The 17,232-nt window shown below is 41.0% G+C and overlaps 1 protein-coding gene and 1 non-coding gene across 3 annotated transcripts in view; one reads left to right on the top strand and one right to left on the bottom strand.

Annotated features, from left to right (window-relative positions):
* The window catches only part of Cbfa2t2 (CBFA2/RUNX1 partner transcriptional co-repressor 2), a 91,247-nt gene that overhangs the window by 52,894 nt on the left and 21,121 nt on the right, over positions 1 to 17,232 (bottom strand). The window lies entirely within an intron of this gene.
* LOC125354068 lies at positions 14,662 to 14,767 on the top strand. Its single transcript, XR_007211451.1, has one exon. It is a non-coding gene; the product is annotated as a U6 spliceosomal RNA (small nuclear RNA).

Genomic DNA, 17,232 nt, shown 5'->3' with positions numbered 1-17,232 from the left:
ACTTGCATATAGTATTTTTCCTTCTACAACACTTAAGCTCCTTTCCTAATGTACTGCCCACCCCAAATAATTTAATGAGCCAAAAAAGCAAGCAATGAAAATTTGTGTCCCCTCCACCCCCACCCTAGGGACCCACTAGGCCATGATTTGCTCAAATATCGTGGGTATGGTATGAAATATTTAAAGCTGTAACTAAAAATTTCCATAAAAGTCCATTTAAACTCTAAAAGCTTTACTACTAAGAAATGGACTCATCTCCACACATTTAGAAGATTTACCATTCCACTAATGACACTCTGTTTTCCCTCTATTTCATATTTAGATAGGTAGTACAGAGGGGAGAAGAAAGGTGTAATTAGTTTTGCTTGTAAAACGTTCATCACAGTTGTAGTGCCAACTGAGCTATACAGCCTATTGGGGGGTCTAATAGATTTCAGGGTATTATAGTTTGAGTAATAGAGGTGGGGGGTTGTAGTGAAAATCAATAAATAGCTACTACTTCTTTGCACAGCCCCATATGGAAGTAATCAAGCGCAAGGGTGGCAGCTGGGGCCAATAACAGTCACCTGCAGTTGAGGGACATGGGGGTTTCAGATGGGTTTTTAATGCTAATTTCCTACAGAAACAATGAGCTAGAAAGAGCAGAGTAACAGACGAGGATGGATGAAGAGAGACCAGCCAGAACAATGGCTGCACCTGGTGCCGGGAGCAGAGGGACAGAACCGGCACGCGCCCGCCAGCAGCAGAGGGCACATCTGTCACCCTCAGAGTGACCCATCCCCCAGTTCTTCCAGCAGAGTAAGTAATGCAAGTCCCTAAACATTTAACAGCTTGCCACACAGCAACAGGTTTGAGTCTTTAAAGGATGCTGCATTCTCTACATAAACTCATGACTAAGAATTAGTTAAGGAAGCAGAGTTAGTTTCCTGAGACATATTAAAAATAAAGCAGCCAGGTACCAGTGGCCCATGCCTGTAACCCTAGCTACTCAAGAGACTGAGATCTAAGGGTATGGTTTGAAGCCAGCCAGCCTCGGCAGAAAAAGTCCATGAGACTCTCATCTCTAATAATCAAAAAAAAAAAAGCCTAAAATGGAGCTGTGGCTCAAGTGTTAGAGCACTAGCCTTGATCAGAGAAGCTTAGGGTCAGTGCTGAGGCAACATGAAAAGATAAATCTTATCAAGTATTCATGTAGCATCTAACATTTACTATTTAGCCATTAGCATTCATTTTACTCCCATTTTTCAGTTGAGAAAGTTGGCTCTGAAATGACTATTAAATTGGTTCCTGGTTACACAACTTAATGCCAAGGGCTACACACAGTATTTTCAGTGTTTTTCTTCTACCTGCCCTAACTATCACAACCAAATGAAAATCTGTATTCTTTAAGCTTAAGCTATGAGAGGCAATGCAGAGTATTTGTACATATACATTCTACACAGAACTTTGCCAGGTATCTCTAACAAGCTGCACAGGAATAAACAAAGCTTAGAGTTGTTGGTTTGTTTTTCCCCCCATTTTTGGCAAAGCAAATCCGTATGTATTTTGCGTTTCCAAGCTACCACACAGCTAGGTCTCAAACCCATCACAATTCTTCAAAGTTAAATATTGTTTGGGAAGTCCATTCATAAGGAAGAATATATAATAACAACCAGTGATATCAGGTTGCTTTTCTTAAAGATAGAGCCAGCACTAACTTAGTTACTGACTTGAATTAGGAGGGGATTTTAAAAGGTCACTACAGTCCACTATAGGAAACTTTTTGGGGGGAAAGGAGGGCTGGTGCTGGGGCCTGAACTTTGGGCCTGGGCACTGTGCCTGAGCTTCTGTGAGCTACCAGTGCCTGGTCTATAGGAAACATTTTTAAAATTAGAACTCACTGGTACATAAGCCATAAAACTCAAGGGTAAAAGGTATCGAGTTGTATGTCAGAAGCAAACTATTGCTCCTGGATTTGAAAGAAAGCAAAAGCTAGGCTGACTTCAAAGCATAGTAGAAATTGGCATCTACCTGACAAAGTTTGACTTAGGCACAAGGGGATCTGCAAAAATAAACCTTTCCATCTACCTATAAGATGCTTCCATCTCATAAAAGGAATCTAAATCCGTCTCGTCTTCCTATTTTCTCTTCAAAATGCTACCTCCTCCATGAAATCCAGATTCCTCAGTTGGTAGTAATTTCCAGGACTTACCACTCTTATATATCCATGCGTATTTCATCGTCTTTTATCATACTTTACCACCACTACCACTACCACCCCCCACCAATACTGGGGTTTGAATTTAGGGCTTCACAGTGGCTTGGCTCTGCTGTTCATCTGGTGTACCACCACTTGAGCTATGCTTCCAGCTCTGCTTTTTGCTATTTTGGAGATGGAGTCTCAAGAACTTTTCTGCCCTGGTTGATCTCAAACTTTGATCCTCTAGATTTAGTAGTTAAGATCACAGGCATGAGCCAACCAGCATCTGGCTGATAATTCAAGCTGAAAAAAATAAGTCTAATCAGTAGCATATACAACAGATAACCAAAAAATTATAGGTCTGGAGTTAGGCTCAAGTATAACATTTACCTAGCAAGCAAGGAAGAGGAAAGGAGGGGAGGATAGGGGGGCAAGGGGAGGGATAGAAGGAGGCTCCCTAATCTTAATACTGTCTATAGGTCACCATGAAGGACTGAGGAGCACTTCTAGCACTGAGTAACCTTCAAATAATCATCAATGAATGGAGCCAACAATCTTTTAGGCCCACTTCAATTTTCTAGTTGTGCATAAAATGCTAATTCAAACTCAAAAGCACTCGTTGCAAAGATGTTATTTAAATGTCATTATCCTCATCTCCAGTTTATTGGCTTTATTGAATTGCATTTTAACTTCAGTCCAAAAAACTTGCCATGAAAAAATCCTTGGTTCATTCCTAGAAGCCAATTTAGAAGACGTTTCACTTTTTTCATAGTAATGATAAAGCTTCTCAGAATGTTTGCATAGCCTTCAGAAAGTATAATGATTTCCTCTAGCAATCCTTAACTCAGAGATGCCTTAGTTATAACACTGATAGCAAATAACTACTCTCCGGAAAGGTTCTGAACCTGGCAGAAATTTTTTCCCTTTGGTTTTGGGGACTGAACCCAGGGCATGTTAGGCAAGTATTCTACCACACAGCCAGAACCTCAGCACCAGCAGGACTTTTATTAAACCACCTTCACTTCACAGTCACTAGATATGCCACATATTTAAATACATATTATTTAACATTGTTTACATTTCTTAAAACTACAGCATGAAAAGCATCCATGAGGGCAGGGGCATGCCCAGTGGTAAAGCACTTGGTTTTGCTTGTAAAACGCCCTGGGCTCAAGTGGGAGTGGGGGGTACTATTCCAGCTGGGTGTTGGTGGCTCACACCTGTATGTAATTTTAGCTAATCAGGAGGCTGAGATCTGAGGATCACAGTTTGAAGCCAGCCTGGGCAGAAAAGTCCCTGTGAGACTCTTATCTCCAATAAAACTACTCAAAAAAAAAAAAAAACAGAATACAAACAAACAAAAAAAACAGAAACAAAAGCCGTAAGTGACCCTGTGTCTCAAGTGGTAGAGCCGTAGCCTTAGCACAGAGTCTAAGCCCTGAGTTCAAGCTCCATGATTGACACCCCCCTTCCCCCCCGCCCCCGTCTCCCAAAGAAAAAATGTTATTTGGGGGCTGGGATGTAGCTCAGTGGCAAACCGCCTAGGCAAGCTCCATGTCCTGGGTTCAGTCCCCAGCGCCCCCCACCCCCCGCAAAAAAAGGTTATTTGTAGTATGGACATACAGTGGTAATAAAAATCCTCTTTTTGGCCCTGCCCCTTCAGTAGACCACAGCTTGTATTACACTTTTAATATTAGTCCTTTCCTCCCCCCATCCATGCCTAGGAACATGTCTCATAAGGGTGTGTGTAAAGTGTTCACTGAAAGGATATCTTTTAAATTAAACATAAACTCTGTATCTTCTCAAATATTCAGACAAACCTCAAAGATGCTGAATGCTGCACCTATCAAAACAGAAGCCCACAGTGCTTCCAATATCATTCAATTAATTTGGTACAATTGAAAACTTGTAAAGAGGCCCATTAAAAAGTTCTTTCTGGTAGGTACTGGTGGCTCATGTCTGTAATCCTAGCTACTCAGGAGGCTGAGATCTGAGGACTGCAGTTCAAAGCTAGCCTGGTCAGGAAAGTCTGTGAGACGCTTATGTCCACTAAATTACCACAAAGGCTGGACATGGAGCTGGGGCTCAAGTGGTAGAGCTCTAGCCTTAAGCAAAAGAAGTTCTGGAAAAGAGTCTAAACCCTGAGCTTAAGCCTCAAGATCAGTACAAAAAAAGTTTCCTCTACCTAAAGATATTTTATATAAAATTAAGAACTGGGAATGTGGCTTAGTGGTAGAGTGCTTGCCTAGCATGCATGACACCCTGGTTCCATTCCTTAGCACCACATAAACAGGAAAAGCAGGAAGTAGCGCTGTGACTCAAGTGTAGAATGCCAGCCTTGGGCAAAAAGCAGCTCATGGACAGTGCCCAGGCCTGAGTTCAAGCCCCAGGACTGGCAAAAAAAAATTGTGAATAGCTCAGTACTGTTTCTCATCCAATATGCAACTTAAGGGTGAATTAAGAAATCAAAGTTGATTTTTTTTTTAATTTCCTATGTGAGAACTCAGATTCATGGGAATGGGGGTATAATTCGAATTGTATAATTACAAAATAACACAATTCCATACTTGTTCTTGTAAAATGACTCTCAAGGTTCTTCTGTTCTGGTATAGTTTAATGGGTTCATTTGCATTATAATACTTGGAATGCTGTCCAGACTCTAATAGTTAGAGAGAGGCTTGGCAAAGATGGCATATATGTAACAGACACAAATGATTTAAGAGGAAAGGTAACGTGAAAGACAAGACCCATTCTTAGTCCAAAGAGTGAATGGGCTTAGTAACCTATTGCAATAGAAAAATAAATATCTAGGAACTTTTGAAACAATTTGTATGCCTTCTATGTGCTAGGCAAACTTTCCTGATAACATTAAGTCAGGAACTGAACAAAAATAGGGACTCAAAGAGTATAGTATGCTGCTCAAGAAGATAGAACTAGGGAATAATGGCTATATAGTATTTGCCACTCTTAAAATTCTTCTTAGAACTGTTTAGATTTGGAGGCCTCTAAAACAAGGATACACTACAGAAATAGCAAAGTAAATAAATAAGCATCACAACATGGTTATATAGAACATAGTATGTATGAATACCCCAAACTCACAATTCAAGTCACATTTTATGTTGACTTCGTAAGCAGAAAATATCAAAGGAGCAAAATGTGATCTTTTTTAAATAGCTGAAAATCATCTAAAATAAATAAATAATACTAGCTTTAGTGCTATCTCTTTTAGCTGTAATTTGCCAAATTACATTGGAATAAAATCTGACAATAGTAAAGGGTATTCTATGAGTTCCTGTACTATCCATACTTGAGGGGGGAAAAATCCTTCAGAACATAATGTGAAATAGTAGGACTATATTTCTAGTTGTAGAATTCACATATTTCACCTGATTATTAACATAACTTTCTGTTAAAAAAAAGCATAGAGTTCAAACATAAAAGTAGCTACTGAAAAATGAGATAGAAACATAACAAAAATGAAGCATCAAAATGAAACTGAGCACAGGCTAAACACACAGCAAACATCAATCAACAAACATTTCACATCGTCATGTTTTGGAAAGGCAGAGAACTGTGTATTTTATCCTCCAACGCTAAAGTAAAATGTACTTACCCCAAATGCCCAGATTATAACAATCCAGATTCTTAATTTACCAAATGTATTTGAAATAGATATTAAAAAGCTCCTTTTTCTCCTTCTAATCTTCAAAGCCCAATCTGAGACCAGCCTTCCTCCTCCTTTCATTAGCTGGACATGTGTCAGCTCTCTCACATCTGCGATTTCTCACTGACTAGAGCTGCCTGTCCCATTCCAGGGAAACACAGATGGATCCCAGATGGGAAGGTCCTGCCAAACAGACCAGCTCTTCACCTTGCCAGAATCCCCAGATACAGTCAGCCTCTCTCTCCCTCCTGCTTCCTCTCTCTTGACTACCCTTCTAGCCCTCCCTGTTACCAGGCTCTATGCCAGCTGATGTCACTAAGTACACACCTCCCCGTGGCTTCTGGCCAATCTGACATTAACTTGTTAAATACGTGTAATTTGTTTATGGCTGACAAAAACAGCAAGAATATTGTACAAAACTTAAATATGCAATCCTTAGTGGAATAACATGTAGAGATACACTTTAACACACAGACTCACATTTTTGGGAACATTGAAATGCTTAGCAATTGCCATTTAAAGTCCTACATCTTGTCTATTTTTTTCTATTGTTTAATAGCTTCTGTTATGTGAGCCAATTTTTAAGTTCTACTTCTGGCAAATTTCTTCACAAAATGAACTGTAAATGTTTTTAATGTAAATTGCATAAAAATATAAAAAGTTGCAAATGAATTTGGGGAATATAAACAGAAATGTAAGTAGATGACTCACACAAGCTGTCTCTCAGCTCCAGACTTGGTAGCACTGCAAACTGACACGTGATTAAAATAAGACAATGCAGGCAACATGGTTCTGGTGCTGTTAAGTATTATAAATCAAAGGTAAGGACACAATGCAAAAATTGTTTCAAAAACAAGCACACAAGAGTGTGAGGGACATGTTTAACATTTAAAAGAACTGCTAATATAAGTTTCAACAAAGAACATACAGAATAAAAGACATTTTGGACATAATTATTTTGAAAACTCAGAGATAGAACCAAACGAGTTAAGAGTTTAATCCTTTACACCCAAGAGCTAGTATATAATAGCTGCTTGAATCAATTTCTGCTGAATGAAAAAAATGGATAATTGAAAATTGCTATTATAGTTACATAAGATGTTACCATTGGACACCACGTTGAAAATGATTTATACAGCATGTGGGTGGGAAATAGAGAGAAAAACTGGAAGAGAGAGAGCAAAGGAAGGGGTCACACTGTCCAAAAAAGAAATGTAATCATTTCCTGACAAGAAACTGTAACCCCTCTGTACATCACCTTTATAATTACAACTTGAAACACACACACACACACACACACACCTTATTAAAAAAAAAAGATTTTATCATTGGAGTAAATGAGCTGAAAGGTCTATGAAATCTTTCTAGGCATTTTTTTTTTTTTTTTGGCCAGTTCTGGGGCTTGGACTCAGGGCCTGAGCACTGTCCCTGGCTTCCTTTTGCTCAAGGCTAGCACTCTGCCACTTGAGCCACAGCGGCACTTCTGGCCATTTTCTGCATATGTGGTACTGGGGAATCGAACCCAGGGCCTCACGTATATGAGGCAGGCACTCTTGCCACTAGGCCATATCCCCAGCCCTCTAGGCATTTTTTTAACTTTTTTTTTTTTTTGCCAGTCCTGGGGCTTGAACTCAGGGCCTGAGCATAGTCCCTGGATCTACCACTTGAGTCCCAGCGTAGGTTCTGGCTTTTTCTGTTTATGTGGTACTGAGGAATGGAACCCAGGGCTTCATGCATGTGAGGCAAGCACTCTCCCACTAAGCTACATTCCCAGCCCTTTTTCAACTTCTTGTGAACCTATATTTTATAAACAGTTAAATGGAAGAAAGGCTTAGCTTAGTCTTGGGTAAGATTAAGAATGAAAAGATCTGCTGGGCTCACACATATAATCCTAGCTATTCAGGAGGCTAAGATCTGAGAATTGCAGTTGAAAGCCTGCCCAGTCAAACAAATCCAAGAGACTCTTATCTCCATAAAACCAGCAAAAGGCCAGAATTGGGCACATGGCTCAAATGGTACAGCACCAGCTGTAAGAAAGCAGAGTGAGAGGGTGACATGACATGGTCCAAAAAGAAATGTACTCATAGCTGGGCATCAGTGACTCAAGCCTGTAATCCTAGCTACTATGGAGGCTGAGATCTAAGGATCTCAGCTCAAAGCCAGTTAGGGCAGGAAAGTCCATGAGACTCTTATCTCCAATAAACTACTCAGAAAAAGCTGGAAGTGCTACTGTGGCTCAAGTAGTATATGCCAATCTTGAGCACAAAGAGGTTTAGGGACAGTACCCTGAGTTAAATAAAGCCCTAGGACCAGCAAAAAAGAAAAAAAAATGTACTCATTACTGACCTCTCTGTACCTTAATGACAACAATAAAATCATTATTATTTTTTTGAGGGGGGGGGGCAGTCCTGGGGCTTGAACTCAGGACCTGAGCACTGTCCCTGGCTTCTTTTTGCTCAAGATTTAACACTCTGCCACTTGAGCCACAGCACCACTTCTGGCCATTTTCTGTATATGTGGTGCTGAGGAATTGAACCCAGGGCTTCATGTATATGAGGCAAGCACTCTTGCCACTAGGCCATATCCCCAGCCCCATAAAATTATGTTTTTAAAAACATGAGTGACAGTGTGAAGCCCTGAGTTCAAGCCCCCTTAAAAATTAAAGATTCTGGGGCTGGGAATATGGCCTAGTGGCAAGAGTGCTTGCCTCCTACACATGAAGCTCTCGGTTCGATTCCCCAGCACCACATATATGGAAAACGGCCAGAAGGGGCACTATGGCTCAGGTGGCAGAGTGCTAGCCTTGAGCAGGAAGAAGCCAGGGACAGTGTTCAGGCCCTGAGTCCAAGGCCCAGGACTGGCCAAAAAAATAAAATTAAATTAAAGATTCTCTACATAACCAAGAAGACTATAATTCTTTAAGATGACTATAATTCCTTAATCTTTAATCAGTATTTGGGATATCTGGAATCAGTAAACAATTCTTTTCTATCATGGCAATTTTGTGTGTTGTACATGATACTGGGAATTGAACTCAAGGCCCAGTCCTTTTACCTTTAGTTGTTTTTTGGATGAAATCTCAAGCTAACTTTGCCCAAGCTAGCCTCTGTGATTCTCTATCTGCTTCCCGAGTACCTGAGACTACAGGTCTGAACCATCATGCCTCCCTTGTTTTTAAAATACAATCTCCTTAACTTTTTGCCTAGACTAAACTGAAATTCTCTTACCTACCCTCCAAGGAGATGGAATTTCAGGTACACACTACCACCTCCAGCCTGTCATGGCATTAGAGGATTATTTTGACTTAGAACAACTTTTTTTTGTCAGTTACGGGGTTTGAACTCAGGGCCTGGGCACTGGCCCTGAACTCCTTTGCTCAAGGGTGGTGCCCTACCACTTTGAACTACAGTGCCACTTCTGGTTTTTGAGTGAGATAAGAGTCTCATGAGGACTTTTCTGACTGAGCTGGCTTCAAACCATGATCCTCAGATCTCAGCCTCCTGAGTTGCTAAGATTACAGGCATGAGCCACCAGTGCCTGTGCCTGTCTGATTTAGGACAACTTTATGGCTAGGTTTCAGGGCTTTAGTGGTGGTGGTTAATATTAATAGCTCCATCAGGTTGAATGTTTATCTCAGATACTAAGTGTCCAAACTATAATGTCCTGAACAGTCACCAGGAACCTACGTACAGTGTCTACACAATACCCATTATATTTCAATACTATACCTAAGTAAGGAACAAAAACATTAATGTCACATGACTAGTACACTTACTAGCCAGGACCATGTAGTCTAGATCCATAGCCAGAGCATGGCACACTACTGCCCATTATGAACAAAAGATGCTACAGAAAGTAGCTAGGTGATACCTGTAGTCTCACTACTTTGGAGACTGGGGGAAGGATTGTTGGACCCAGGAGTTCAAGAGGAGCCTGGGTAACACAGTGGCTTATCTCAAAAGTGGGAGGGGGATAGAGGGTATGGGCTAGGGATAAACCTCAGTAATAAAATGCTTTATCTAGAATGCATCAGATCCTGAGTTCAAACCCTAGTACCAGCAACAACAAATAAGTTAAAACAATACAAAATTTTATGTCCTTTTTAAAGAAAACTACTAGAATATACTCTGGTGTATTTTTATCTGGATTTGGAATTGGAACCCCAGTATTTGTTTTGGTTTGTTGATTGTCTCAAAAATTAAGGGGAGGGCTGGGAATATGGCTTAGCGGTAGAGTACTTGCTTTGCATGCATGAAGCCCTGAGTTCGATTACTCTGCACCACATAAACAGAAAAGGCCAGAAGAAGCACTGTGGCTCAAGAGGTAGAATGCTAGGGCTGGGAATATGGCCTAGTGGCAAGAGTGCTTGCCTTGTATACAGAAGCCTAGGTTCGATCCCTCAGCACCCCATATATAGAAAAGGCCAGGAGTGGTGCTGTGGCTCAAGTTGGCAGAGTGCTAGCCTTGAGCAAAAAGAAGGCAGGAGCAGTGCTCAGGCCTTGAGTCCAAGCCCCAGGACTGCCCTCCCACCCCCACCCCCCAAAAAAAGAGATAGAGTGCTAGCCTTGAGCAAAAAGAAGCCAGAGATAGTGCTCAGGCCCTGAGTCCCAGGATTGCCCCCCCAAAAAAAATTAAGGGGAGGGGACCCATTTGGGATAGAGCCCAGTTGAGTAACTAGCTTAGAGGGCTTACGCCTGTAATCTTAGATACTCAGGAGGCTAAGATCTGAGGATGGCAGTTCAAAGCCAGGCCATGTGACTCTTATCTCCAATTAACCACCAAAAGAGCCAGAAGTGAAGCTGTGGCTTCAGTGGTAGTACAGTAGTCTTGAGTGGATAAGCTCAGAGACAGTGCCCAGGCCCTGAGTTCAAGCCCAAATACCAACACAACTGGGAAAAAAAAGAAGGTATCAAGACAGACCACAGTAAGCAGTGAGCTAAATTAACTTTTCATAGCTAAAAAGATGATTCAAAATCCACACTAAAACTTCAATTTCTTTTATTAGTTTCCCTTGGTGTAGCCATAAAAACCAGGTTTTTATAAACTTCCACTATTTAATCTTACATAAAACCCATCACAGGGCTGAGGATGCAGCTAAATAGTAGAATGCCTGCCTAAGGAAGCATAAAGCCCTGAGTTCAAACCCCAGCACTGACAAATATAGATAAGACCATAACAGAAGCCGGGCGCTGGTTCAAAGCCAGAGCAGGCAGGAACGTCCCATGAGATTCTCCAATTAACCACTAGCAAGTCAGAAGTGGTACTGTGGCTTAAGTGTTAGAACACTAGCCTTGAGCTGAAGAATTCAGGGACAGCACCCAGGCCCAAAGTTCAAGCCCCATGACCTACCAGAAAAAGAAAGAAAAAAAGGAAAAAAAAAACAACCATAGCAGACTATAAGCTGTAGCTTGTGGTAGAGCTTATGCATTCAAGGCTCTGAGTTTAATCCCTGGCACCACTTCCCCCAAAAAGACACATTAGTATACTATATACAAATATCTCCTCTCTCAGATAAACCATTTAAGAGGCATGAAACTCAGTATTATTAACTAATGATTTATAAGGTACCAAGGACATGGTGGGCTTATGCAAAAAGATACAGGCCTTGTGGGACATTTAACAAAATATCCTCCTACAGTAATGCTTTCATTATTCAAATTGGCACATGAAAGATCATGTTAACAGATTTATTTATTGACTAAGTCTAATCATATTTCCTCAGTTGGCACCAATATGGTATCTACTATTTACATTTGCTTCAACGTTGGATATTTTATCAAGTCTTCCATATTTGATTTTCTACAGCAAAATTCTGAGTTTAAACACATTTTTATGGTAGATTGTGAAAAGATAATAAAGACAGTAAAAAGAATTTCATTTACTTCTGAATCCCATTAACAAACCAAAACTACTTGTTAAGAAAATAGGGCTGGGGATATAGCCTAGTGGCAAGAGTGCCTGCCTTGGATACACGAGGCCCTAGGTTCGATTCCCCAGCACCACATATACAGAAAAAACGGCCAGAAGCGGCGCTGTGGCTCAAGTGGCAGAGTGCTAGCCTTGAGCGGGAAGAAGCCAGGGACAGTGCTCAGGCCCTGAGTCCAAGGCCCAGGACTGGCCAAAAAAAAAAAAAAAAGAAAATAGAACATTTTGGCTGGGAATATGGCCTAGTGGCAAGAGTGCTTGCCTCGTATACATGAAGCCCTGGGTTTGATTCCTCAGCACCACATATATAGAAAAGGCCAGAAGGGCACTGCGGCTCAAGTGGCAGAGTGCTAGCTTTGAGAAATAAAAAAAAAAAGTAGCCAGGGACTGTGCTCAGACCCTGAGTCCAAGCCCCAAGACTGGCAAAAAAAAAAAAAAAGAAAAAGTAGAACGTTTTATAATTAAGTGTTATACAGCAATAAATTAAAATCCAAAATGACCTAGTGGTCAGGGCGGGGGGGGGGGGACACTCACTGTGGTTTCTTTCTCTGTTTTAAGTTTTTGGTGCTGGTACTAGACAGGGCCTGGGCCCTGTCCCTTAGATTTTTGGCTCAAGGCTAGTGGTCTAACAGTTTAGCAATGGTTCTACTTCCAGTTTTTTTTGTTTGTATGTTTTTTTTTTTGTTGGTGGTGGTGGTGGTTGGTTGGTTGGTTAATTGGGAAAAAAAGAGTTTCATGAACTATCCTGTCTGGACTGGCTTCAAACCCTAATTCTCAGATCTCAGCCTCCTAAGTAGCCAGAATTGCAGGTGTGAGCCACTAGCGCCTGGCCCAATTTCTTTTTAAAACAGGGTCTTACTATGTATGCATGGATCCCAATCTGGCCTCAGATTTACAATAATCCTGCTTATGCTGGGATTACAGGTATATGCCACCATACCAAGTAGATTGTAACCCTTTTTTGCCAGTCCTGAGACTCAGGACCTGGGCACTGTCTCTGAGCTTCTTTTGCTCAAGGCTAGCACTCTACCACTTGAGCCACAGCACCACTTCTGGCTTTTTCTGTTTATGTGGGGCTGAGGAATCAAACCCAGGGCTTTGTGCATGCTAGGCAAGCACTCTACCACTAAGCCATGTTCCCAGCCCTGATTTTAACTTTTTATAATAGATTTGTGTATATTTTATGGAAAACAAATGATACAACCATTTGACCTATTTTATGTATTCATGAGCTACTTTAAATTTTCTCAGTATTTTGAGACAGCCTCACTCTGTAGCCTAGGCTGGATTCAAATGAAATTTTTTTTTCAATGATTAAGATATAGGATTTAGCTGGGTACTGGTAGCTCACGCCTGTAATCCTAACTACTCAGGAGGCTGAGATCTGAGGATTATGTTTCAAAACTAGCCTGGGTAGGAGCAAGAAAGTCTGACAGTCTGTGAGACTCTTATTTTCAATTAACCACCAGAGAAAAGGCTTGGAAGTGGTGCTGTGGCTCAAGTGGTAGAGGGCTAGCCTTGAGCTGAAGAGCTCAGTGACAGCACCCAGGCCCAGATTTCAAGCCCCACGACTGAAAAAAAAAAAAGTGTACACACATACACACACACACACACACACACACACCTGTTTTCAAATTGTTTTAAGTCACTGGAGAGGACAGCAAAATGGGCTATATCCATGGGGTTATCCCATATACTCATTTTGCATAGACTTATGCAATTCAAACTAATGTTGTTTAGGGGGCCAACAGTGGTATGTTAGAAGGTAGGATAGTACAAGGTGCAACTGTAAATCGAGCCTGGTTTGCTTCACAATAAAGAAGTGCAGAAAGGAGTAATAGGATAAATGAAAAAAGAGCAGTTTAGGTAAAAGTCCTGAGACAAGATCAGGCCTGCAGCACTCAAGGAAATCAAAAAGGATCTATATGACAACCTGGGAAAATAGTTGGAACCTGACTTCAGGAGGGTCAAGTGATGAGCTCTGCTTTTGACAGCCAAGGGGGTGGGGGGATAACCTACCAACCAACTTTCAGTAAAATGGAGGTCATTAAAAGAATTTTGACCTGGCTAAATTTGATCACTCTGCTATAGAAAAAGGTGGGCATAATGTCATGTGCCTATAATACCAGCCTCAAGAACTTAGGAAGTGATGGAGGATGGATTATTATAAGTTCAAGGCCAGCTTGTGCTGTACACAGCAGGTTTCAAGGCCAATCTGAGTTACATAGTAAGACCCTGCTTCTAAATAAATAAATAAATGGCTAGGGACATGGCTCATTGGTAGATCATTGGCCTAGGATTATGAGAATGGGAGAAAAGTAGAAATAGGAAAAACTAGGAAGCAACTCCCATAATCTAGGCTAAAAGCATGAAAGATGTTATCTAGATTCTGCATACGCTAAGACTCAAAGTGGAGCAAGCAGCTAGGTGTTGGTAGCTCATTCCTGTAATCTAGCTATTCAGAAGACTGAGAACTAGAAAATCAAAGTTCAAAGCCAGCCCAGGCAGAAAAGTCTTTACGACTCCATCTCGTTAGCAGTAAAATGCTGGACCAGAGGATGGCTCAAATGGTAGGGCACCAAGTGTAAGCAAGAAAGCTAAACAGGAGTGCAAAGGCCTGAGTTCAAGCCACAATACAAGCACCAAAACATATTTTTAATGAGAAGATTCTGTTAACTACCCTGATTTGATTATGATATGTTGTATAAATATGTTGGATGATGACACTGTACCTCATGAGTTTCTACAATTCGAAGTAAATTTAAATTTGATAGGAAAAAAAACAGTGGAGCAAGAAAATTGTGGCTGTAGATAACTGGGGAAAAGACAGTTCGGGACAACTTCAAGGTTTGTAGCTAAGGGGTAGAATGGGGAAAAGACTGATAAAAGAGTGCTCACTTCAGCAGCAAATATACTAAAATTGAATGATACAGGTAAGATTAGCACGACCCCTGCACAAGGATGACATACAAATCTGTGATGTGTTCCATATTTTTTGTCTTGTATAAGTTTACCTGAAGGGGAAGCACAGAAATGGTGGGACAAAAGGTAAGTCATTCAGCACTGAAACCCACTAGATACTAAGTTGGAAATGGACTGTACAACTTGGAGGGGAGGGAAATCAAGAGGGGAAAAACTGGGAGAGAATGAGGAAGGAGGTGCCACTGTTCAAGAAGAAATGTACTCATTATCTAACTTATGTAACTGTAACCCCTCTGTAAATCACCTTTACAATAAATTTTTTTTTAAAAAAGACCAAGGGAAGAGATAGCTTGAGAAGGAAGTCCTAAGATTCAAATATGGCATGGACATCATTATTCCATATGATATCCAAGTAGAGATGCCATGTAGGCAACTGAACAAACAAGTCTAAAGTTTAGGCAAGAGATCTGGGCTGGAGATGTTAAGTATGAGAGCTGTAAGAAGTGATGAGTCAGCTGGGCACTAGTGGCTCACACCTATAATCCTAGCTTCTCAGGAGACTGAGATCTGAGGACCATGGTTCAAAGCCAACCTGGGAAGGAAAGTCTCTGAGACTCTTATCTCCAACCAACCATTAGAAAACTGGAAATGGGGCTGTGGCTTGAAGTGATAGACCACTAACCTTGAGCTCTAAAAAGATCTCAGGGACAGAGCCCAGGCCCCACAACTGACCCAACAACAACAAGGGTTCTTCTTTTTTTTTTGGGGGGGGGGGGGTCTGGATGCTGTCCCAAAGCTCTTTGGCTCAAGGCTAACGCTCTACCACTTGAGCCACAGCACCAATTCCAGTTTTCTGGTGGTTAATTGAAGATAAGAATCTCACAGATTTTGGGACTTTCCTTCCCCAGGGTAGCTCTGAACTTCATTCAATCCTCAGATCTCAGCCTCCTGAGTAGCTAGGACTATAGGCGTGAGCCACTGGCGCCCAGCAAGATGTCTGTTTCTTTCTTTCTTTAAAAAAAATATATATATAACAAGGTCTGCAACAAAATACTATGCATACACTAGGTCCTGAAACAGAGAAAAGAGATGTTTAATGGTATAAAAGCAAGGTGACAAGAGCTAGTGTGGGCTGTAGACCAAACCCAAGACTCACCAGAGTTTGGGCCTCCTTCCATTATGTCTGATAAAATGGCAGCTCACTAGGCTGGGCTGTGAGGAGAGTCATGAGACTTTACCATACTATTGTACTTTTTGTGTATTTAAAATTCTTCACAATAAATTGTTCTTTAAAGAAAGGGAGCAAATGGGTGAAAATATGACTAAATCCTTTGTGCTCTTACTTTCCTACCTTTGAACTTTTCTCTTTCCTTTTAACTTGATCTTTGCCAGTCTTTCCCTTTGTTGTCAACAGGTCCACTGGGTCATTAGCCATTTAACAAATGGTGGTTTAGAGGATGAAAGACAGACCCCATTGCAGAGGCAGAGGAATTCCAAACGCTAGACTACTGGCTCCACAATGTCTGATTCAGAAGAACTGCTGGGAGCTATTAGTTTAGCTCGCCCACCCAGGCATATGAGACTCTTAAGAGTTCCTTTTACACCACCCCCATATGCCTCTCATTTATGCCTACAGTTTTGTGATTGTGTGCTTTTGTTTAGCACAGAAATGTATCAGGTCCAGTGTGACTACAGATATTATTCAGAAGGACTGATGATATGGAATCCAGAATGAAGCAGCTTCAAATGTGGAACTACGAGAAAACAGATTTCTTTTTTCCAGTGAGGCAATAATGGAAAGGATACACAATAATAAAATGTGAGATACATTCTGGTCTAAATGAAAGCATTTGCCATTTTGTAAGCATTTTATTTTTCTATCCCTGAACCTTTGCTAACCATCTACACACATACCTGAATCTTGTCTGGATCAAGCTGCATACATTTCCTCTTCTTTTTCCTTCTTAGGCTGTCCGATCACACTCTTCCTTCAACACACATTTATTAAACGTTGCACCCTGACATTGATGCTGCACTACATCCTGACACTTAGGTCCCTAAACATTTGTTCTCAATTCTTTTTTATTATTACTATTATTATTATTATATATTGTTTTGTTGGGAGTTTTCTTGTTTTTGCCTCCTTTGACTTTAGCTGGAAACATGAGTATTGAACCATTCTATCTTTTTTACCAGTCTTCTCAAGTCCATAATCACCACCACATACTGATTCTAAGATTACAAATAGGGCTGTGGGTGTAGTTCAATGGAACGATACTTGCTGAGCATTGGCATGCAACAGGCCCAGGGTTCTATACCCAGCACTGGAGGAGAGGGGAAAGTAGTGCTACAAGGTAAAACTCTGCTAATACATAGAAGATAGTTACAAAAAAAGGCACATAGTATTGCCCAGTGTGAGTGGCTCACACCTGTATAATCACAGCTATTCAGATAGTTGAGACCTGAGGACTGCAGTTCACAGGCAGCCCAGGCTGGAAAGTCCATGACATTCTTATCTCTAATTAATCATCCAAAAGCC

This window comes from Perognathus longimembris, chromosome 6 (genome assembly GCF_023159225.1).
Source record: "Perognathus longimembris pacificus isolate PPM17 chromosome 6, ASM2315922v1, whole genome shotgun sequence".
Classification (NCBI taxonomy): Eukaryota; Metazoa; Chordata; class Mammalia; order Rodentia; family Heteromyidae; genus Perognathus; species Perognathus longimembris.
The sequence above is the reverse complement of the archived record's forward strand: the minus strand, read 5'-3'. Positions and strand labels throughout refer to the sequence as shown.